General features: G+C 41.2%; 1 protein-coding gene across 4 annotated transcripts in view; it reads right to left on the reverse strand.

Annotated features, from left to right (window-relative positions):
* PRKCB (protein kinase C beta) overlaps positions 1-25,718 on the reverse strand; it is a 387,670-nt gene that overhangs the window by 274,974 nt on the left and 86,978 nt on the right. The window contains exon 1 of one of the 4 annotated variants that reach the window (XM_063612083.1): positions 1,301-1,370. The exons of the other annotated variants lie outside the window; for them this stretch is intronic. The gene's annotated coding sequence lies outside the window, so the exon portion shown is untranslated. Of the gene's footprint in view, positions 1-1,300; positions 1,371-25,718 lie in introns of those variants that run through there. 4 annotated transcript variants of the gene reach the window in all.

A 25,718-nucleotide genomic window follows, 5' to 3' on the forward strand; every position in this document is an offset into this window, starting at 1 on the left:
CACACATAGCAGGAATTGAGCGAAATAAAGACCAGACCTTTCATGTTCTTATTGCCAGAATTGTCAGGGTGCCCCTGTGGTGTCAAAAAGCTGGGAACTTTGATCGTTGAAATGAAAGAGCTACTGTCCCGTTCCCCTAGCCCTTTCTCTGTCCTGCAGCCTTTCTACGTCGCTAGAAGTCCCCTCTCTGGCCCTCAATACCTTCATGCTTCTTGATCTCTGGCCTCTCTCCTCATCCCCCAACAGCCTCCTCTCTGACCTTCTTTCTCTTCCATTTTTGCTCATCGGAACCTCCTTGGCCCCCTCAGTCCCCTCCTCTCTCTGTCCCTCATTCTCTCCCCTCATTGTTTCTCAGCCTGCAAAAGCAGAAAGCAGTCATGAAGACCAATCAAATGTTCCCTAACATGCTGACATGAAGCTAGTCGATTCACATGAAATTCAGCAAATCAGCTTTTGGAGGATTGACCTAGGGCTGCACTGTGACCCAGAACCCCATGAGAGTTTGTGAGCAGGTGATGGAGGAAAATTGAGACCAGTCTCCCAACCGCAGACACTGCACCCTTTGTGAGGTTCTTCCAGCCACCCAAAGTGGCAGCAGGAGGGGGACCTGGCTTGAGCAAGGCATGCTCTCTGGGGCCCATCTGCACTCCTAAGCCCTGCCAAGAAGGAATGTTGGCAAAACACAGAGATCATGAGATCATGTGAGATCATCATCCCCATAAGTAGAGTTAGATTCTTGGGCCATGGAGAACTTAGCTTTCCCAGAGGGGCTAAAATGCCCTAACATTTGACTTTGATGACTCAAGCATTTGTCATTCTGACTCCCCCACAGCAGGGTGAATAAAAAAAAATCTAAAGATTTAACTTAAAAAAGTTTAACAAGTTAATTTTCTAAATTTAAAATGTTTCAGAAAGAAACACAACCTACAGAAGGATAATTTTAAGCTATATTAAAGCTCAAAGATGACATCATGGAATTCTAATTATATAGACTTTGAGGCAATGGAGTCAAATAACCTTTCCGGATACAGTTATAAATTTTTCACAATATGCAGATACTATGTTAGTATCGCATCTTATGGATACACTAAAAGTCCCTCTCAGATTATTTGGAAAAGTGAAAATGAAGGCACCCTTTATTCTTAGACTTCAGGCAGTACTAGAGCTTTACAGTTTCTGTGTTGACTCTGAATTTCTCTCCTAAAATGAGATTATTTCTAAGAGTATATATGAAGATGAGACTTGAAACCAGATCAAACCAATCATGAGCTTAAAAGTCCATAAGGAACCAAGTCCTTACCTCTCTGCAAAATGCCAGGAGCACGCGAGGCAAAGTCCAGGGACCTGGTGCCTTCCCCATGTGATTTTTTCCCCTCTATGTTGTTATGAGAAAAAAATGAATCAGTTCATTAACAAGATCCTAGAACAGGCCTGACACATAGTAAGCCCACAATAAAGGTTAGGCTTGATGGTATTTGTGAAACAAAGCACTGCACTCCTGTCTGCCTAGGAGGTTCACACTTGTTGCTATTTCATGCAAGTACTGTGTGATTTTAAAAAAATTAAATCATTCGACTCAACCATTTTTCCTATGTAAAATGCATTGCCTTTACATTTGTACAGGTGCAGAGTCTGTATATTATATGAGCTATTAATAAACAGAATTTGTATTTATATGTATGTGTAACATAGTTAAATAAGACACATTCACACATGTAGTCTTTAAAAAGAGAGAGAGAGTCTCACTCTATCACCCAGGCTGAAATGCAGTGGCACAATCATGGCTCACTGCAACCCCCACCTCCTGGGCTCCAGTGATCCTCCCGTCTCAGCCTCCCAAGTAGCTGGGACTGCAGGTGTATGTCAACTAGCCTGGTTAGTATTGTTTAACTTTTTTTGTAGAGATGGGGTCTTTCTATGTTGTCCACGTTGGTCTTGAACTCCTGACCTCAAGTGATCTTCCCATCTCAGCCTCCCAAAGCACTAGGATTACAGGCATAAGCCACTGTGCCTGGCCACACATATGTGACCTTTACTACACCACCCTGAGGTAGATGATCATTTTTCTCCTTTTATAGAGTGAGTTTCCCATGCAACAAGGCTGGTGGATGGCAGAGCAAAGACTGGAAGGGCAACAGTTCTGCCACCCCTGTCCATGGCATTGCCTCTTCTTTCTGAAGTCCCTCTTTCCTGGGTTTTATTTCTACACTCCTATTTCTAGAGTTGCTCTGGATGCTCCAGGGGGGAAAAAGAAGAACAAGATAGAAGAGACAGTCACTGCCCCTCAAGAGACAATAATTGTGAATAATTCATTTGTCTCCTTTCCTGAAATGAGAGCAAAGTTGAGAAACGGGCAGAAGCTGAACCAGACTAGGGGCAGATGTTAAGACACCTCAGACTCTGGGACCCAATGCTTAGTTTCCAAAAAGGAGTTTAAGGCTAGGCTTTCTGACGTTTTCAAAGAGTTAAGGGAGCTAGCCAAGCATAAGAAGGCAGCAGAAAGGTAACTAACTTTTAACAAGCAGTTGTTGACATGCTTTCGTATTTTTCATCCAATCATATTTACTGCTACAAGACCCTAGGAGAAAGGTTTAATTATCCTCAGTATGTAGGCAAGGCAACAAAGGCTCAAAGAAGTGGAGTTTAAATGCTTGAAGTAAACAAAATTAGAAAAGAAGACAAAACTAAAATTTGAATCGAGTTGCTATCCATATCCTTTCTAGTGCTTCTCACTGCCCTCATCAAGCCATTTCTCAAACTCCAATGCTCCAAGCTCCAGGCTCACATGTCTATGGAAGGAACACACCATTGGTGAGAACCTAACTGTGCAAATGCTAAACATTCTGCCTGAAACACATTATGCCCATGCTCTATCACTTTGGTATGCTCCGACGGCATGGGGATCTGGCATGCCAAGTGTGACATTTAAAAGAAAATTTAAACCACTTTCCTTTAGACACACAGATTGCCAATCCATGGTTAATATTCCAGTTTCCTGCACTTCCCTCTGTAGTAGAGGACTACAGTACTTCCTCTGGCCTTCTGCCAAGCATGTGGAGGAGGAAAAGGGAGCTGGTGGCATCTGGGGACCGAAAGGGATTATTTTTCCATTATGTCATCCACCTAGTTAGAGATGCTCTCTAAGAAAGTTATTGATTTTGGTTGACATGTTTTGTAATCAGCCCTCTTAACTAATTCCCTTATTTGTACTAATAGTTTTTCAATGGATTCCTTTAGAGTTGCTAAAATAAATAATATAACCTGTGAATAGTGTTAATTTGGTATTCGTTTTTCCAATATGTAATTACTATTTATATGTTTCTTTTCTTGTTTCATTGACTAGAACATCCAAAACAATGACAAATAACAGTGTTGCTATCAACCTTCTTTCATTTATTCTTAACTTTAATGGGAATTCCTTAAGTATCTCAAAATTAAGTATATTTTTGGCTACTGGTTGGCCACATATAGTCTTCATCATGCTGAAAAAGTATCTTTTTATCCTTAGTCCTTTCTCCAAGAATTTTCACCAAGAACAAATATTGAAATTTTAACAAATGCTTTTTTTTGCATCTATGGTCATATTTTTCCTTTGACATGTTGATGGGATGTATTAATAGACTTCCTAATAATAAATCATAATGTATTTCTAGAATGAACCTTCCTTGATCATGATGCATTGTTCTTTTAATATCCTAGAGGATTCAACTTGCCAAGATTTTATTTAGGACTGTTTTCTCTGTGTTTATAAGTGAAATTAGACCATGGCTTTATTTTTTGCCTTATCTTTGTTAGATTTTTGTGTCTGTATGATGCTAGGGTCAGAGGAAAGAAGTGAGACAGTGTCCTTTTTCCCTATTGTCTAGAGAAATGTTTTAAAAACCAGAAGGATCATTTGTTCTACAGGTTTTGGTGATGATTTTGAAAACTTTCATTACTTCCTTCTTGTTATTGGTTTAGACTAGAGGCCAGTAAACTACAGCCTGCAGGCCTGCCACCTGTTTTGATAAAGATTTATTGGAACACAGCCATGCTCACTTCTTTATAAATTGTCCACGGCTGCCTTCATGCTACAATAGTAGCATTGAGTAGTTGCTCAGATGCCCCATAAACCTAAAATATTTACTATCAAGTCCTGTAAGAAAACATGTGCCAACCCCTAATCTAGGCAATCTATATTTTACGGTAGACAATTTGAGCATTTCTGTCTTCTTGGACTTTCAAACTTAATACCAAAAATTGAAAAACAGCTATCATCCTAGTTCTATGAGGCATCCAACACTGGGTTGAGCTATTTGCATGCATTATTTAACCAAATCCATACAACTACTGCATTATTATCCCTGTTTTATAGTGGAGGAGATTGAGACTGAGAGAGTAAATAATCACCCAAGGTCAGAAAACAGTAGTGGAAAAGCTACGATATAAATCTGAGAGTACCAGTCTGAACACAATTGTAATAGCACATCTCGTCTTATACTTTTTCTATCTCTGGATTTATAAGTCCTTTCTCACTTCTAACTTGCATATTGTTCATATATATATTTGCTATATATATTCATTGTATATGTTATATAAATATATGTATGATATATATATGACCTATATATATGATTAAATATATAATTAGAAGTAGATGTTTTATTGGCTCTTTAGTTTGCTTTGCTTTATTCTGTTCTCCAGGACTAACTCTTAGAGGTATCAACACAATCCTTTTTATATATCCTAAGGCTATATTGCATCAGAATGTAAAATATTATATATTCTCATCTATATTCTTACTCTGGTTTACCTTAGGTTTCTCTTGTGAGGTTTTTTTTTCCTTGCTTGCTATAAATATTCACACAGAGGTTTTTGTATGAGCCTTTAAGCTTTGATTTATCTAGGATAGATGCCCAAGAGTGCAATTGCTGGGTCATAGGGCAGTTGGCACGTTTAAAAAAACTGCCAGTTTTCCAGAGTGGCCACTGCAGTTCCCATTCTCAGCAACCACGCGTGGGTGATCTAGTTGTTCCTCATCCTCCCTTGCTAGAATTTGGCAGTACCACTATTTTTCATTTTTGACACTTTGATCTGTTGTGATATCTCATTCTGCTTTTAATTTGCATTTTCCTAAAAGCTAATGATGTAGAACATCTTTTCATGTGTTTATTTGTCATCTGTATTCCCTCTTTGGTGAAATGTTCATTGATACCTTTTGCCGTTTTTTAATTAGATTGTTTGTTTCTTACAGCTGAAACTTGAGGGCTCCTTATGTATCCTAGATAATAGTCCTTTGTCAGATAAGTGATTTGCAAATATTTGGTCCAGATTGTAGTTTGCCTTTTCATTCTCTCAACAGGGTTTTGCAGAACAATAGCGTTTAATTTTGATGAAGTCCAACTATTCGATTTTCCTTTTTATGGATCATGATTTTGGTGTAAAGTCTAAGAAATTTTCCCTGACCCTAGATTCCAAAAATTTTCTCCTATGTTTTCTTCTAAAACTTGTATAGTTTTATATTTTACATTTAATAGCATGATCAATTTTGAGTTAATTTTTGTATAAAGTGCAAGACTTGGGCTGAGGTTCATTTTTTGGCCAATAAATATCCAATTGTTCTAGCACTACGTGTTGAAAATTAATTTCTCCATTGAACTGCTTATGTGCCTTTGTCAAAAATCAATTGAGCATACTTGTGTAGGTCTATTTCTGGGTTATCTATTCTGTGCTATTGATTTATATGTCTGTCCCTCCACCAATATCACACAGCCTTGATTACGGTAGACTGATTCCACCCATTTTATTCTACTTCTTCAAAACTGTTTTAGCTATGCCAGTTCCTTTGCCTTCTCATATAAATTATAGAATAATCTTATTTATATCTACAAAATAATTTTGTTGGGATTTTTATAAGGATCACATTAAACCTGTATATCGATTTGGGGATAGATGCTACCTTTACTATATTGAGTCTTTCAATTCATGAACACAGTATGTCTTCATTTATGTAGATATTCTTTATTTCTTTCATCAGCATTTTACAGTTTTCAGTATATAAGTCCTGTATATGTTTTGTTGGATTTACAGCTAATTATTTTTTTCCTTTGAGCAATCAATTGTCAATAGTATTATATTTTCAATTTCAGTCTTCCTGTGTTCATTGCTAGTTTATAGAAATACAATTGTTTTTTGTATGTTTCCCCTGTATCTGGCGACCTTGCTGAATTCACTTATTTGTTGTAGGATGGCTTGTTTATGGTTGGTTGGTTTGTTTTATAGATTCCTTGGTATTTTCTGCACAGATACGCATGTCGTTTGCAAATAAATACAGTTTTATTTCTTTCTTTGTATGCTTGCTTGCTTTTTTTTTTTTTTTTTTTTTTTTTTGCCATATTGCAATGAAAAGGACCAAAGGGAACATACAGCACTAAGTTGAACACGTCCCAGGGTCATTAAGGAAAGTATTTTATTTTTAAGTCATTGATTTTTTATAATCTTTGTTATTAACTTCTAGTTTTACTTCATTGTGATTAAAGAAAGTTGACAGTATGTTTTCTGACTGTCTTCCACAATGAAAGATGAAAAATTAAGTAAAACCAATAAAAGATGATAGATTACGTAAAGTTTTCATATCCTTGCTCCTACGTTATCTACTTCCCAGTCTTCATTTATATGCTAGGATTTTGCACTCAAATAGATCATGAAGCTAATTTTACACCATATAGCTACTCATTCACAAATAATTATTGTTGTCTGACACTTAATTGGAGACCTATAACAATTATTTGGACTCAATATTATGTTTAATTACTGGAAGTGCTCATCCCAGTTCCTCCATACCATGACTTCTTCATTCTTAAGTTCCTAATTTTGGATCTGCTCTCAATCAGAGTACATCTTCAATTAACTTTTTCAGTGGTGGTAGATTTGCAGTGCCTTTTTATATCTGAAAACTGTCTTTCTGTTGCCTTCACACAGAAGTGACAGTTTGACTGAGAATCAAATATATAGATGATAACATTTCCCTTCAAAACTCTGTAAATGCAGCTGCATTGTCTTAAGTACCGGATTATTCATCGGAAAGATATATCCAGACCCTGTGTCTGCCAGAAGATTGGTTGTGTAGGCTGCCCTTGCTAGTGATGCTCTCACTAGTAATGGTCCAGTCCTCTTCTCAAGCCATGGTTGGGGGGCAGAACTACACACATGGCACTGGGATTCTAGCAAGCACTCATCCACTGCAGCTCTCTTGACCTGCCTCAGACTCTTCTCCCACCTCCACAATCTGATTATCTGATTCCACAATGCACTCACACCCTAGTTCCTTCGGTCTCTCCTATGCACCTAACGTATGGCAGCCACACAAGTGAATGTTCTATTCACCACCTGCAGTTCCCTACACAAACCAGTGCACAAGTTAACTGCCTCCCCTTCCATTCCTGGCTTCTCTGAATGAATGTAGGAAAATTAGCCATGGTAAGAGGCCTCTGGTCATTTCAAAAACTTAATTTTGAGCAGAAGAGGGTGACTTTCCACTTGGTACAAAGTTGGGTCTCTTAGCCTAGGAATAGGACAGTGGAAGATAGACAAAGTGTCTTTCTACTGTTTCCAGGTGGTCTTGTTCCATCTTGTTGGAGGCGTTGACTGTGAAGCGTGGATCCAATCCAGTGCCATCTGCCTTTGAGTTAATGGATATTTCACTGAGATTCCAGCAACTGGTTATCTGACTATTTTTAGTGTTGTTGACCCTGTTCCTCCTATTCTATGGGCATTTGAGGGCAAACTTGTAAATGCTGCATCAGAGGCTGATAGCCAAATGTTATTTTCAACCCGATGCCAAGACTCAGTCCTTGCTTGGCATTATTGAGCTTGCAATGTTCATGGCAGTCACAGACTTTGTCCCAAGTAAACCAGTGCGGTTCCACTGTGCTAATCATATGAAAAGATGTCCTCTCATGGCATTGTTCTACAACAAATCCCTTAGAACAGTGGTTCTGAAACTTCAGTGCACAGAAGCATCGCTCGGGAAGCTTTTGTTAAAAATGTATTGGGCCTTGCCTCAAAGAGTCTAACAGGGCTCAGGGTCCACATTTTTAACAAACACCAGATGGTGCCTGCAGGTCATTCAAGAAAGGCCCTAGGAGAACTGCAGCTCCAGAAGCATCTCCTCTAAAACCATTAGATGTACATTTTTCAACTATCCCATCTGAAAGTTCCTCAAAGCCACCAATGGAAAAAAAGAAAATAAAACTCTGTACCTACTACAATTTCAGAAGCAGAGCTGCCTGCTAAAGCAAACTGGAAAATGTGATGCCTTCGTGAAATTTCCTGTTGCTAAAGATACTCTAGCACATGCCCCTTGACCAAGAAATAACACTTACGGGAACTCTACAGATGGATTTCTACACATCTGAAGTGATGCCTTGGCCACACTGTTCTTAATGGCATTGTTTGTAATGGCCCCAAATTGGAAATCACCTAAAGTCCATCCCTAGAGGACTTGTTTAATAAATTATGAATTATCCATACTTTACATCTATTACAAAATGAATACTTGGGCCAGGCTCACATCTGTAATCCCAGTATTTTGGAAGGCCAAGGCAGGTGGATCGCTTGAGCTTAGGAGTTTGAGACCAGCCTGAGCAACACGGTGAAACTCTGTCTGTACCAAAAATACAAAAAAAAAAAAAAATTAGCTGGGTGTGGTGGTGCACACCTGTGATCTCACCTACTCGGGAAGCTGAGGTGGGAGGATCACTCAAGCCTGGGAGGCAGAGGTTGTAGTAAGCCAAGATCACACCAATGTACTGCAACCTGAGTGAGAGCAAGACCCTGTCTCAAATATATATATATATATATACTCTACATCTATTTTAAAAAGTAGTATAAGGAAGCTGTCTTTGTATTGCTTAGAGAGATCTTCAAGACGTGGGGTGGACAGGGGAAGTAATTCAAATATCTAAAGACTGGCAGCACCATGTGAGCTCCTGCTAGTCAGTGAGGATGCTCAACAAATCAGGACAAATGCCAGTCATTACACCATGCTGGTGCTTACTAGCCAAATATTAGCAGGAAAAAAAAAAAGGTGGAGAATAGGGGTGGCAGTATGTCATCTTTTGTGTGACAACAAAGGGGGTGAAGGAAAAGATTTCTGAAAGGATATCCAGAAAAGGGGGTGGGAAATGGGTGGATGGAGAACAGAAGAGAATAAGAGACTTTAAAACTGTATGGTTTTTAAACATTTTTTAAATTTCAACTTTCATTTTAGATACAGTAGGTACACGTGCAGATTTGTTACACGGGAATAATGCAAGATGCTGAGGTTTGGAGTACAGATCCCATCACCCTGGCAGTGAGCACAGTACTCAACAGATAGTTTTTAAACCCACCCCCTCCCTCTACCCTCCAGTAGTCCAGTGTCTAGTTTCATATTCATGTCCATGTGTGCTCAATGCTTAGCTCCCCCTTATAAGTGAGAATATGCAGTATTTGATTTTCTGTTCTTGCTCTAATTTGCTTAAAATAATGGCCTCCAGCTCCATCCATGCTACTGCAAAGAATACGATTTCATTCTTTTTTATGACTGCGTAGTATTCTGCCACTGATGGGCACCTGGGTTGATTCCATATCTTTGTTATTGTGAATAGTGCAGCATTTTGTATTTTTTTTTTTGAGTCCTGTGAACATACTACAAAAAATACATTTAAAACACTATTTTAAAAGAGATTTTGGGGTGGAGGAGGGATATATATGCCTAAAGCTGGTGTGATTTAATTTTAATTGTATGCTCCTTTGGGTCCCTGCAGTTTGGTGTTTCTCAAAGCATGCCCATTAGTGAGAAGTTTGTTGCAGTCGGGGGATGGCAGGAGAGAACCTACTTTGTCTATACTGGAAAATGGCTATAGTCTAATCAGTGATGTTCAGAAAACTGACTGCTTCCGGATTTATAGAAAGTACAGATTATTTCCCCACAGTGGCTCTCAACCCTGGATGCTGATGACAGTCACCTGGAGAGCCTTTAATGAATACTGCTGCTCTGATTCTACTCCCAGACAGCCTCCTTTCACTGACTTGAGGTAGAGGCAGGGCACTGGGGCATTTAAAAGATCCCCAGATCACTCCAAGCTGCAGCCACTGGTGACAACCTCCTGAGTTGGCATGCCTGAGGGGAAGTTCCCAGTTTGTACCTATTAAGCCCATTGTCCAGGCGGCTCTGTGCTCAGCCAGGTTTGTGGTCCATGGTTCCAGATGTGCCTGCTGCCCCAAGCAAATCCCTTCTCTCACTCAGTCATCACCATACTCAAAGACTCAAGCATTTGCAAAGGCCAGGTTCAGAGAAGAAAAGCCAACTTTGTTCAAGAAGTAAGAATTCCGTTTTCTAAATGAAATCAAATATGGTTCTTCCTGAGAATGTGGATCACACTCCTACCACACTGGCTTCCTCTTCCTCCTCTTTCCTCCCCACCCACAACCCCAAGGGCCTCAACTGGAAAACGCACTGACATGCACCATCTCCTCTCTCCATGTGCGCATAATTCTACCATCTAGTGCCCCCATCACCACCATCCCAGTAACGAACAGACTACAAAGGATTAGGCGCACGTATAAACACTGACCATTCCTAACCTGAAGCAGACAATGGTCTAGATATATAAAAATTCTATACGCTGAAAATATTTTATGGAACTTATTAATGTAACAAAGGCAAGTACATCTACATGAGAAACAGCAATTCCTAAGAATCAAAAATAAATAATATCTTCCTATTAAAATAATAATTATCCCCTGAAGGCAGCATTCCTAATTCAATCCCACAGGATTCCTCTGAAAACATACCCTGGCCCTTTCCAGCCCACAAAGCCACGCCTGAAGCCAACAGTGCTTGAATATGTTGAAAGAAGCTCCAGGGAATAAAATAAGGGAAAATTGGAGCTTTTAATGTCAAAAAAAAACAGCTTTTTTCCTCAATGCCTAAAAATCAACGTTTCTTAGAAATGCCAGACACTGCAGAAGGCAAACTGTCCCTAGAGAGAGGCCCAGGTAGAATCCCATTCACTCCTCACCATAACTACCTAATATCATTTCTCTACACGTGACCTAATTGAAGAAGGAAATGCATTTTATATCCAGATGATAATAGATAGAACCAAGCAAGTCCAGGAAGGAAATCCTCCATTTCTCGAAGGGAAAGTTTCATAAAAAGAAAGTCAAATGGGTGGATGGATGGATGGATGGACGGACGGACGGAGGGATGGATGGATGGATGGATGGATTGATGGATGGATGGATGGATAAGTGTGTATAAAATCAACAAACAGAAGATGATGGATGGATGGATGGATGGATGGATGGATGGATGGATGGGGTAGGTGAATGGATGGATGGATGGATGGATTGATGGATGGATGGATGGATGGGTAGAAAATCAACAAACAGAAGATGATGGATGGATGGATGGATGGATGGATGGATGGATGGATGGATGGAAAATCAACAAACAGAAGATGATGGATGGATGGATGGATGGATGGATGGAAAATCAACAAACAGAAGATGATGGATGGATGGATGGATGGATGGATGGATGGATGGTTGGATGGATGGAGTGGATGGATGGTTAGATGGATGGATGGATAGATGGATGGACGAATGGATGGATGGATAGAAAATCAACAAACAGAAGATGATGGATGGATGGATGGATGGATGGATGGATGGATGGATGGATGGATATCAGTTCACACCACTCTCAAAAGGCTCTGCAAACCAGTCTATAATATAATAATTGGTAGAAGATGTTAATTTTCTGATTTAAAATATTATCTTCCCCAACCATTTTCCGCCCAAACCTCCAAATTATGAAGCCTAACTGTATCAATTAAGAATCTTCTGGCTTGAACCTGACTTCAAACTATACTACAAGGCTACAGTAACCAAAACAGCATGGTACTGGTACCACAACAGAGACATAGATCAATGGAACAGAACAGAGCCCTCAGAAATGATGCCGCATATCTACAACTATCTGATCTTTGACAAATCTGACAAAAACAAGAAATGGGGAAAAGATTCCCTATTTAATAAATGGTGCTGGGAAAACTGGCTAGCCATATGTAGAAAGCTGAAACTGGATCCCTTCCTTACACCTTATACAAAAATTAATTCAAGATGGATTAAAGACTTAAATGTTAGACCTGAAACCATTAAAATCCTACAAGAAAACCTAGGCAATACCATTCAGGACATAGGCGTGGGCAAGGACTTCATGTCTAAAACACCAAAAGCAATGGCAACAAAAGCCAAAATTGACAAATGGGATCTAATTAAACTAAAGAGCTTCTGCACAGCAAAAGAAACTACCATCAGAGTGAACAGGCAACCTACAGAATGGGAGAAAATTTTTGCAACCTACTCATCTGACAAAGGGCTAATATCCAGAATCTACAATGAACTCAAACAAATTTACAAGAAAAAAACAAACAACCCCATCAAAAAGTGGGTGAAAGACATGAACAGACACTTCTCAAAAGAAGACATTTATGCAGCCAAAAAACACATGCAAAAATGCTCATCATCACTGGCCATCAGAGAAATACAAATCAAAACCACAGTGAGATACCATCTCACACCAGTTAGAATGGCCATCATTAAAAAGTCAGGAAACAACAGGTGCTGGAGAGGATGTGGAGAAATAGGAACACTTTTACACTGTTGGTGGGACTGTAAACTAGTTCAACCATTGTGGAAGTCATTGTGGCAATTCCTCAGGGATCTAGAACTAGAAATACCATTTGACCCAGCCATCCCATTACTGGGTATATACCCAAAGGACTATAAATCATGCTGCTATAAAGACACATGCACACGTATGTTTATTGCGGTACTATTCACAATAGCAAAGAGTTGGAACCAACCCAAATGTCCAACAACGATAGACTGGATTAAGAAAATGTGGCACATATACACCATGGAATACTATGCAGCCATAAAAAATGATGAGCTCATGTCCTTTGTAGGGACATGGATGAAACTGGAAAACATCATTCTCAGTAAACTATCGCAAGGAGGAAAAACCAAACACCACATGCTCTCACTCATAGGTGGGAACTGAACAATGAGAACATGGACACAGGAAGGGGAACATCACACTCCGGGGACTGTTGTGGGGTGGGGGGAGGGGGGAGGGACAGCATTAGGAGATATACGTAATGCTAAATGACGAGTTAATGGGTGCAGCAAAACAACATGGCACATGGATACATATGTAACAAACCTGCACATTGTGCACATGTACCCTAAAACCTAAAGTATAATAATAAAAAATAAATAAATAAATAAAAAGAATATTCTGGCTTGAATTAACAGAACAGCCAATGATATGCAACTTAACCAAAAGGGGCTCGTCAATAAATATCATCCCCAAAATAATAAAGTCTGAAAGAAGGAGGTATGAGTGACTCAAGAATGACAGTGCTCTCAGTCAGTGTTGCTACAAATCTAGGCACCTGTTCATAGTCATAATGTGGCTGCCATAGCTCCAACAATTATGTCCTCACCTAACAGCCTCCAGAGCAGGAAGAAAGGATGAAAAGAAAGAGTTCTTTCCTACATGACCCAAACTGGGTCCAGTGCCCACTTCTAGACCAATCACTGAAGGGGAAATCATCATGGATCATGCATGCACTGTCCCCTGGGCACATTACCACCGAACAAAACTAGAAACAAAGAAGGAATGGCCATTGGATGGGTAGCTAATAGCATGTGCTACAGCATTCATTCTCACTTTCCAAATCCCAGATACCTACAAGACCCCCTTCAATCAGACTACATCCTCGTAATCCTCATAATTCTCCCTCCAGAAAGATTCCAGTAACCCATTCCCTTCATGACCAAGTTTTCCATCTTCATCTCCTTAGCTGTTTCTCAGAGTCCTTAAGATTTGCAAGCAACAGAACCCCACTAAAACCCCCCAGTTTAAGCAAAGGAATAAGTCTGTTACAAGGAAACAGAAACCAGGGAAAGGAACAGCAGTTTGACTTCAATGCAGGATTGTCAGGAACCAAGGCAACTGCTTCCCCCATCCCTCTGGTCCACATAGCCTCTGAGCCAGCTTCACTGTCTGTCTCTCTGAAGATAAGCTTTCTCTATTTTTTGATGCACATGGCATGGTTCCTGAGATGCCTGATCTTTCCAGTCTGCTGTTGATGGAGGCTAGCTGGCATTTCTGAATGCTAACTCCCAGTCCCCAGAGACAGGATCAGGTGGAGCCATACCTGGTTCAATCAGGGATCAGCAGGAATGCTGGGTCACATTGTTCCAACACAGGTGCTAGGGACCATACCTTGGGGCCTGTTTGCCAAAAAGTAGGAAATGCATAGGTTCCACCCCACCTAGCATCACTTAGTTTTATTTTACCCATAAATTCTTCAGCATATCTCCACAGATAGGAACAACAAAAAAGCAACCACAATTCCATTATCCCATCCAATAAAAGCAATAACAATCTTTATTATCATTTTATATTTCAGTTAATGTTTCCTTCTCCTTGATTATCTCACAATGTTTTCTTTATAGATGATTTATTTGAATTTATTTCCAAATGAGGTCCACACATTATCTTAGATTGCTATATCTTTTAATTCTCTTCTTTCACACTTCCATGCCACTGGTTTCCTGAAGAAATCAAGTTATTTCTAGGTAGAATTTCCTACATATTCTCTGTATTTCCTGTAAATTTGGAGTTAGATCTTTAGTAATAATATTGCATAGATAGCATTGGCCACTTCTATTTGCATCATATTAGAAGATGTATAATGTCTATTTGACTTTTTGTGATATTAAGATTGATAATTAGTGAAATTATACTGTGTCTGGGATTTACTTCAAAATATCCAGTATGGAAATGGAGTGATGAGCATTGGGTGCAGATATGGATGAAAGAGGATTAGCCAAGAATTGATCATTGTTAAGGAAATGCATAGGCTTTCAAGTCATCCTAAAAGGATCTATACAAACTGTCTTTATAGGAACTTCATTATTTTGCACTGGACTCCAAGACCCAGCAGGCCAGAAGGCCGGGAAGTAAAAGGCACCAGCCCTCCCAGAACGACCACCTGACCTCCCCGTCTCGGTAGCACAGCTGGAAAGGAGGGAGAAAGCTTCTACCGACTGGTAGTGCCACATCTTGCCTGGCACCTATCCTCTTGCTTCTCTCCTCCCCACTCAGCCTCAGGTTGGCACCTGCTCAGGTCTCTTCTCACACCCTCACCCCAACCTGATGACACTCATCCTAGCATCAGAACTCCCCACTGGGCTTCTGTTTGCCAAAATCTTTCCCACACAGGGGTCCCTGTCTTCCAGCTCACTCCACGCACATGTCTACCTCAGAAGTGAGCTCAGGCTATTTTAAACTACTGTAGCTGTCTGCCATCTGTCTTGTCTGGAGGCCTCCTGGTCTACTGAGTGGAGAATAGAACTGAATTTGGAAACACAGAAACTGAAGTCTGGTCCTGGTCCCATCTTTAGCTCCAGAATCTTGGGACAACCGTGGCATCCCTCTTGGAACTGATAAAGAAAACTCCCCTTTGGTTAGCTCCTGGGGCTAAAAGGGGCATTAAAGGTGAAAGATAAAAAAGCTGCACAGTAAGGTCTTTGAGCGTGTCTTCACTGACCCCTAACAATGCCAATCACAGCTGGGCATTTTTCAGAAATTAATGACTTCCTTCACTTATCTGTCAAGACACTCACAGTGCTCCAGGGGATGAGCCCATGCTAGACTGGGTCCATCTCTGGGCACTGAAGCTTGGAAATGGTTACCATGGCAATCAGCTCTGCTGCCTGCTTTCTGAGCGATCCTAGGCAAGTCATCAACCTCTGTGAGCTTCAGGTTCCTCATCGATGATATTTACAAAGTAATAGCATTTACCACTTGACAGTGTGTGGGAATTTCATGAACTGAGTGCTACCCAATAGTAATGATAATAAAATTAAATGTTATCTATGTGTTGTGTATTGCACTAAGAGCTTTACATGTATTAATCCACAACAACCCTATGAAGCTCATAATAAGTACTAAATGTTTTTGTTTGAGGACATAACAACAATAATGTTAGAAGGAAGAAATCTAGAAAGACAGACATTGAAAGCTGAATTTAATTTCCTTCCTAGAATCTCCAGATAAGTCATTGGAATGCTCTTCAAAAGAGCAACTTCGTATTTTTTTTAGACAGGTTCTCACTCTCTCACCCAGGCTGGAGTGCGGTGGCATGAACATGGTTCACTGAAGCCTCGACCTCCTGGGTCCGAGTAGTTCTCCTACCTCAGCCTCCTGAGTAGCTGAGACTACAGGTGCATACCCCTATACTTTGCTAATTTTTGTATTTTTGGTAGAGACAGGGTTTCACCATGTTGCCCAGGCTGGTCTCGAACTCCTGGGCTCAAGTGATCTGCCCACCTCGGCCTCCCAAAATGCTGGGATTACGGGTGTCAGCCACCATGCCAGGCTTCCATAAATTTCTGGGTAGGGGAAAAAATAACTCACCTTGTGCACCTGCCCATCCATACAATCCATACAAAGTGTGGCTGCCTTGGGGCATTAGAAACAGTGGCCCCATCAACATCTGCCTCCAATCCTGACATCTTTTCTCAAGGTGTTATCTTCCCCCAGATTAAAGCTTTCCAAAAGACAACAGCTGGCTTGGAGACAGCTGCCTCTCCATGTAAGCAGAGTTACTAGGAGGTTTGAGAATCACATGAGCTCTCTACAAATCCCATTTCGACCATAGCAGATGGTAGAGAGATGTCTTACATATACAAAATGTTACAGAAGATTTTTTCGGGGGGTCCTGGGGGAAGAGTCACATTTCATAGTACACTGTGCCCCACTACCTCACCAATTCCCTCCTCCTCATTGCCCAAAATCTTCTCCTTCTACTTTGCAGAGCATTCGACCTCTCCTCTTTGAAATCTGGGCTCCAGAAGAAAGGGAATTTCATCTTTTCCCTAAGGTTTTATCAAAGTATTTTTCCAGACAAGAAAAAAATAGATCCCTTACAAAAAGAAACTGGTGCAATTCATTTCTTGCCATGTTTCTGCAGCAGCCATTACATGCCAGGCACTGTCCTAGATGCTGAGGATACAGAAGCGAACAAGCTGTAAAGATGATACCATCGTCTCTGTGTTGTTACAGGTATGATTACATAGAAAGTATTAGTGTGTTAACATGTACTGAGGGGTCGCTGAATTCCAGACACTGCAGAATGCCTTCTCCACATTAGTTTACTTCACTCTTCACAACCTTCTATGAGGTATTTCACTCCTATTTGACAGATGAGAAAACTGAGGCTCAGAGAGGTTAATAATCTGCCTAAGACCACACAGCAAGGAAATGGCAGAATCCAAACTTAAATCCAGGTCCATCTGGTTCAAGAGTTCATGCGTTTAGCCAGTATCCTGTGGAGGTCACATCAGCCTTTAGTTTCTAATTGTTCAATAACTCCCTTAAGTCTCCAAAAAGGACCTCAAACTCTGCGGCCTGGCATCAAAGTCCTCCTCGTATTTTCTACTACAATTTCCCAAAAATGTCCTTCGGCCGCCTAGATTCCTGCCATGGTGAAGGACTAATTTGTCCTGAAAACATCGTACACTTTCTCTCCTCCGAGCCATCTCTTATGCAGCACCCTCTTAAACCAGTCTGCCCTTCCCCCTCTCCAAAACTCCATTACAAAACTCCAGCTTTATCTGACAAAACATCTCCTTAAACACTGGATACAGGCCTGGTGTGGTGGCTCATGCTTGTAATCCCAACACTTTGGGATGCCGAGGCAGGCGGATCACGAGGTCAGGAGTTCGGAAACAGCCTGGCCAACATGGCAAAACTCGGTCTCTACTAAAAATACAAAAATTAGCCAGGTATGGTTGTGGGCGCCTGTAATCCCAGCTACTCGGGAGGCTGAGGCAGGAGAATCGACTGAACCCGGGAGGCGGAGGTTGCAGTGAGCCGAGATTGTGCCATTGCACTCCAGCCTGGGTGACAAGAGCAAGACCCCATCTCAAAACAAAAAAACAAACAAAATAAAACAGAACAAAACCACTAGATACAAAAATCACCTCCTCCAGGAAGCCCTCCCCAGTCCCCCAACAGAGGTGCATTTCTCAGCTCATATCGCCCACTGTCCTCCTCTTTCTACCTTGCCCCAGCTCCTAGCTCAGTCACTTGTCTGTGATGGATGTTCACTGACAGCGTCTCCACCCCCTGATGGAGGTCACTTCCTTATACAAGGCCTCCATTCATCAGAGGGTCCCCGACTGCACGCATACCAGAGTGCCTTGCACAAGCTCTTGCTCAGTAAACGTCTGTGGGCCGGGCGCGGTGGCTCATGCCTGTAATCCCAGGACTTTGGGAGGCCAAGGCGGGTGGATCACCTGAGGTCGGGAGTTCGAGACCAGCCTGGCCAACATGGTGAAACCCTGTCTCTACTAAAAATACAAAAAATTAGCCGAGCATGGTGGTGGGCACCTATAATCCCAGCTACTCAGTAGGCTGAGGCAGAAGAATTGCTTGAACCTGGGAGGTGGAGGTTGCAGTGAGCTGAGATCATGCCATTGCACTCCAGCCTGGGCAACAAGAGTGAAACTCCGTCTCAAAAAAATAAAAATAAAAAATAAATGTCTGTGGAAATAGCCCTATACATTCTTTCATTTCTGTATATTTCAAGAGTATTTCCAAAGCCAGTATTCCCAGCCTGGGCCCCTCCTCTCTTCTCGCCTGAATCTACATGAGCTCTTGGCAAAACCCCAGCACACTCCATGACTGCAATGACTACTGATGTGCAGCTGAGGCTCAGATCTCCACCCTGAGCCCGGATGCATGCCCTAAGCCCCAAGATATCCACATGCCAACTGGTCTGTGCCATTTGGACACCAACTAGGTGTCTAAAAGGGAGACAGCCTTCCCTCAAAACATGTTCCTCCTCCCATGGTTCTATCTCTGTCAAAAGCACCACCAGCCCACCTAGTACCCAAGCCAGAAACCAGGGAGCCATCCCTGACTTTCTCATTCCTCCCACACCAAATCAATCACTAAGTTCTCTCAATAACACCCCCTAAATATCTCTTGAATCTTCCATCCACCTCTCTCCTTCCTCACCGCCACTCAGGCATCCCCAAGTCCTGCCTAGATTACTACCACCGCCTCCTAACCCAAGATCCTTCCTCCAGCCTCGTCACTGTGAAATTCATTTTTAACGGCAGCCAGAGTGGTTTCTAAAAGACAAATCTAATCATGTAATGCTTAGAAAAAAGAAAAGGCTCTGTACTCTCAGAATAAAATGTACACACTCTTTCATGGAACAGATGAGCCCTTTATGACAGGTTTCCTGACTTCCTTTTCTCTGAGCTTGTCGCTAACCACATCCCCTACCCCGAAAATACACAAACATGCCCTTCATTCCAGCCATGCCAAAGTGATTTTGATTCTTCAATCCTTGTGCTTTTGCATATACTATTTCCTCTGCCTGGAGCACCCTCCCCCTTCTTTCCATATCCTCCTTTACTTAGTTAAACCTGTCATCCTTAAGGTGGGACTTTGATATCATTTAGTCCTGGAAGCCTTCCTGATGCCTTCAGTTAAGCACCCAACTCTACGCTGACACCATGTGCTTACAGCTATCAGAGCACATATCTCACTGTACAGGCACCTGCCTCGTTAGCCATCTGCATTCTTTACCAGACAATAATTTTGGTAATAGCAGAGGCTACACCTGTTGTGTTCACTGTGAGACACCTCAGCACCACCACCACCATACGCGGTAAGAAGTATTCAATAAATACTTTAATGGATAAATAAATCGACCAATGTATACATCGAAGCTTTTAAGAAAACTTGCTTTTAAAAATCTGGCAGGGCAATTTTTTGAAGCTTGGGAGCTGCCTTGTAGACTGAGATCTTTTACCTGAATTTTGGGCAGCCATAAAGAAGAAATTATTATACGAAAGATGCCTGCACTCATATGTTTATCACAGTACAATAGCAAAGATATGGAATCAACTTATGCATCAATCAATGGATGACTGGATAAAGAAAATGTATATATATTTATATATACGTATATTAATATACATATCATATATACATATATATTAATATACATATCATTGTGTGTATATAGACACACATACCACCATATATATACATATATACATGTATGTGTGTGTATATGTATGTATATCTATATATACATACACACAATAGAATACCACTCAGCCATAAAAAAGAGTAAGACCTTTTGATTTTATTTTTATTTATTTATTTATTTGAAACAGAGTCTCGCTCTGTCACCCAGGCTGGAGTGCAGTGGGGCAATCTCGGCTCACTGCAACCTCCGCCTCCCGGGTTCAAGTGATTCTTCCGCCTCGGCCTCCTGAGTAGCTGGGACTACAGGCGCCCGCCATCATGCCCGGCTAATTTTTGTATTTTTGCAGAGATGGGGCTTCACCATGTTGGCAAGGCTGATCTTGAAGTCCTGACTAAAACAGGGTCTCACTCCGTCACCCAGGCTGTAGGGCAGTTGTGTGATCATAGCTCACTGCAGCCTTGAACTCCTGGGCTCAAGAGATCCTCCTGCCTCAGCCTCTCAAGAAACTGGGACTACAGGTGCACAACACAATGCCTGGCTGATTTAATTTTTATAGAGCCGGAGTCTCACCAAGTTGCTCAGGCTGGTTTCAAACTCCTGGGCTCAAGTGATCTTCCTTCCTCAGTCTCCCAGTGAGCTAATATTACAGGCATGAGCCACCATGCCCAGTCTGAAATCATGCCTTTTTCAGCAACAAGGATGGAACCCAACGCCATTATCTTAAAAAAAAAAAAAAAACTCAGAAAGAGAAAGTCAAATACTGCATATTCTCAGTTATAAATGGGAGCTATACAATACACATAGACATAGAGTATGGAATAATAGTCATTCTTCAATGGCTACTGAATGACTGTTTAGTAATAGTCATCCTTCTTGGAAGGGTTGGGTGGGGGAGTGAAGGATAAGAAATCACTTAATGGGTACAAGGTGCCCTATCTGGGTGATGGATATACCAAAAGCACAGATTCTACCACTAAACAACATATCCATGTAACAAAATTGCACTTGTGCCTTATAAATTTATACAAGTAAAAACCTTTTTAAAAAAATTTAAGAAGTCTTCATGTTTGGGAGAGAGACACGGTGACCTCAGGCAGGGATACTGGGTTTCGGCACTTCAAGGCTGACAAGTCAATGTCAAGAACGGAGTCCTCGGCACCTACTAGAAACTGGGGATGCAAGCTCTCTGTCCTTGGAAACAGCCAACCTTAAGAACACAGGCATCCTGATAAATGAGAGGAGGGTCAAGCCTAGGAGGAGAGTGATTATCATGGCCACAGATGCCCAGTGACCAGTCAGGTCTGAGAGAGCCCCAATGGGCAAGTCCTGCAGAATGAAAAGGGAGAGAGGAGTGATCCTCTAAGATGTTGCCAGGGCAGAGGATGGGGACCCCAATGGAGGGCATCCCAGGCAAGATTTTACAGGAAGAAACAGTCAAGAAGTAACAATGTCAATGCTTTCCTATTTTGTGTTCTTTCCATCCCATTCTCTCTTTCCTCGTCTCTCAACATTCTTCTAGTCATTGTGCTCCATTCTTCCTCCACTGAGGGGTCATATTGAGGTAAACTAGAAGGCAGTTAAATAACTATACCCCAAATGTGCCAATCAATGGTCAGATATTGACCTAGAAGACCTTACCTAATGAATTGCAATAGGGTCCTCCCCCTTGGTCCCAGTCTGTTAAATCATTTTACCCAGGTCCAGAATGAACCTATATAGCGTTTACTCATTAAATCAGGAGATAACATGTGATTGGGTGGGTCTAAGGAGACTCTGAAGTTTTGTTGTTGTTGTTGTTTATAATTGACAAGTAAAAATTGTATACATTTGTGGTGTACAACATGATGTTTTGCTAAATGTATACATTGTGAAATGGCTAAATCAAGCTATTTAACATATGCATTTTTTTGTAGTGAGAAACTTAAAATCTACTCTCTCAGCAATTTTCAACTATACAATATATTGCAATTAACTGTAGTCACCATGGTATACATGGAGCCTTTAAATTTTAGGATCAGGATGTAGAGATATCTTAGTTTATTAGGAAATAACTAAACAAAGATAAATATTAGAGGCTTGTGTTTGGGTATTGAAAAATTAATTAATATATGTGTCACAAGAGGAAACAGAAACTAGAGGGTTAACAAGAGGAACACAGAAATAGAGAAGTTCAGTTGTGTGGTGGTCACCAGATCAAATATTCTGATTCTCCCCTCCTCCCAAGTACACAGCAATATGATACTTGCCCAGCCGCTTTGAAGTTAGGCATGGTCATGTGTATAAGTCTGTTCTCACACTGCTCTCATGATACTACACGAGATTGGGCAATTTCTAGAGGAAAGAGATTTAATTGACTCACAGTTCCACATGGCTGGGGAGGCCTCAGGAAACACAATCATGACAGAAGGCGAAGGGGAAGCAAGCTTGGACCTTCTCACATGGTTACAGGACAGAGAAGAGTGAGGAGTGAAGGGGGAGGAGCCCCTTATAAAACCATCAGCTCTTGTAAGAACTCACTCAGTATCATGAGAACAGCATGGGAGAAACTGCCCCCATGATCCATTCACCTCCCACCAGTTCTGTCCCTAGACACATGGGGATTATGGGGATTACAATTCAAGATGAGATTTGAGTGGGGACACAAAGTCTAATCATATCACAATGTGACTTGCTTTGGCCAATGATACATGCTTGGCAGTGACAGGTGTTTATAGCGAGCGCTTCAAGGACCAATACAAGACTTGCCAATCATTTTCCTCCCTCGGTGATCATGGAAGCATGCTTCAAGTTGGTGTGCTTCTATTGGGTAGGTCACTTCTGTGACCACAATGAACAATCCCTTCCCTTACATGTTTACTCATGACAAAACAGGTTGATTATGGTTGGGACCAGAAATAATGTCTGGAACTATGGAGATGCCAATATCATCTAAGTATTAGGAGAAACCCTGTCATTATTAGAGCTGCACAAACACACCATTTTGGGGGTAGCATGTTAGTAACTGAAGATTGTACAGTCACCAATGGCGTGCTATGAAGGGAATTCAAGCATTAGATGCTTCGGTGAGCATTCACTCAACCTTATTTTAATAACAATACCAAATATCCTTCTGGAGAACTATTCCTTTCCCACTCTTGGTCCACATAATTCAGGTAGTGTTAATTCCATCCGGAACTCCAAGAGTAGATAAGGGTGGTCAATCAGCACATTGCTTTTTCACTGGCCCTAGTAACTAATTTAGAGCCTGTGAGATATAACAAGAGAAGGAGGTGCTCTTCTCTGCATGTACTTGAACCTAGAGGAAATGTGAGTAGAGCTTCCATAGCCATCTCACCATGATGAGGGGAGGCTCTTCCATCTGAGAAGGGAGCCAATACAGAAGCAGAGATGGAATAAAGGAAACCATGTCCTGGAAACATAAGAAACCCCTGGATCAGACAATACCTGAAGGCAGCTACCCTTGGACTTTTTGGTTTTATAAATGCAATAAATTCCCTTCTGAATTAAGCTAGTTTGAATTTTCTGTCACCTGTCATAACCAAGATTCCTGCCTCATACAAAGGGTGGTTGAAATACATGAATTTTAAGGTTCTGCCCAAACCTGAAATTTTAAGATTCAAATAACAGCATTCACTAGCTAACTACATTTAACATTAAAAGGTATAGGTAGCTAGGAGGGAGAAAAAAAGGTAACTCCAAAGAACAGACAGATCTATTAAGATTGGTCAAGTCTGCAAAAATCTAAACTATGTCTGTAACACTGGCTACCTAAAATAAATGCCCGCTGGATCTCAGCCAGTGAGTGTGGCTCATGTGGACATTGGCCACCATTCTACCCATGGAGCCATAATTATAAATCAAACCACATCTCCTGATCCCTCAGTAAGGTGCAGCATTGTGTTATGTTAGCAGGAGCTACGGTGGCTAAGGCCCTAGAGGAAGGGTAGTTTGCTATTTTTCTTTCTGAAAATGTGTTGTCAAAGCAAAGGTGTCATTTAGAGAAAATGTAACTGAAGTTTCTGCAGAGATCATTCTGTAATGACCAACACAGTCACTGTATATTTCAATGTCGACATTTCCAAGATGTATCATAGCTCTTTCACATGCTATCATCACACAAAAAAACTAGGTAGCTCTGCTAAATAACATTTGCATATAGTCTTAAAAAATGCAAATAGAGTATAGATGAGAGGTTGCAGAGTTCTGGCCTAGACACATCTTTTTTTGGTCCATACCATGTCTTTAATAAAAAGAAAAACAAGAAATTTTACACGAAATCCAGATTTCTGGCTTCTCTTGAAAAAGTAGAAGAGCTAGCAGCCCTAGGATCATATTCCAACAGAGGAAAAATTACTACTGGTGCCCCTTTAAACAAAACACCCACTATTCAATTCAATGTGGGTTCCTACCACCACCTCTGTTTTATACCCACTCACTTCACTCATTTAGGTCTCCTGCCTAGCTTCTGTAGGATTTGAGTCTACAACCCTTTTACATTTACAAATTTGTCCACAGGTAACTATTAAGAAGTCATTTTTATCAGCCAATGTCTTTTTGAACATGCTGGAATTCAATGTTTTCATCATCATCCGATAGTGTTCTATGCACCACGACACCAAACATCTCAGTCAGTAATTACCCACAAACTTCCATGCCTTCAAGCCTTTGCTCATATTGTTCCCCTGCCTGCTCTGCCCTTTCTCTAAGTCTTTGCTGTTGGAACCCAGCTGAGTCTATAAGATTGAACTCAAATGCCTTCTTCTTGTGAGGCCTGCCTTGATGCCCACCCAAGAATTAAGGTTCAGAATTAACGATCTATTTCCTGGCATTATTGTGATATGAGGGTATGGCATATCTTTTATTTATTTTTTCTTTTTTTGACAGAGTCTCGCTCTGTTGTCCAGGCTGGAGTACAGTTGTGTAATTTTGGCTCATTGCAACCTCTGCCTCTCAGATTCAAGCAATTCTCCTGCCTCAGCCTCCCAAGTAGCTGGGATGACAGATGGGTGCCACCACACCCGGATAACTTTTGTATTTTTAGTAGAGACAGGGTTTTGCCATGCTGGCCAGGCTGATCTTGAACTCCTGGCCTCAAGTGATCTGCCCACCTTAGCCTCCCAAAGTGCTGGGATTACAGGCGTGAGCCATCTTGCCTGGCCTAGCACATCTTTATCACACCTCAGCCCTTATTTCTTCCCATTTTCTATAATAGTTTATAAGGATCAGGCTGTCTCCTCACGAGACTGAAAGCTCTTCAAGGACAAGCACTAAGTCCCCAATACCTTAATGGCAACTTAATAACTTATAAGGTACCAGCACTTTACTTGCCTTTTCTCATTTAAACCGCACACAATCCCTATGAGGTGGGTCTTATTAATATTGCCATTTGAAAGATGAGGAAACTGAGGCCTAGAGAGACTCAGAGCCCAAGAGTGGTTTTCTTAAGCCCTATACTACTTGGGCACACATTCTTCATTACCCTGTGATATGGTTTGGCTGTGGCCTCACCCAAATCTCGCTTTGAATTGTAATAATCCCTGCATGTCAAGGGTGGGGCCAGGTGGAAATAACTGAATCATGGGGGTGGTTTCCCATACTGTT

Source organism: Symphalangus syndactylus, chromosome 11 (assembly GCF_028878055.3).
Source record: "Symphalangus syndactylus isolate Jambi chromosome 11, NHGRI_mSymSyn1-v2.1_pri, whole genome shotgun sequence".
NCBI classification, from domain to species: domain Eukaryota; kingdom Metazoa; phylum Chordata; class Mammalia; order Primates; family Hylobatidae; genus Symphalangus; species Symphalangus syndactylus.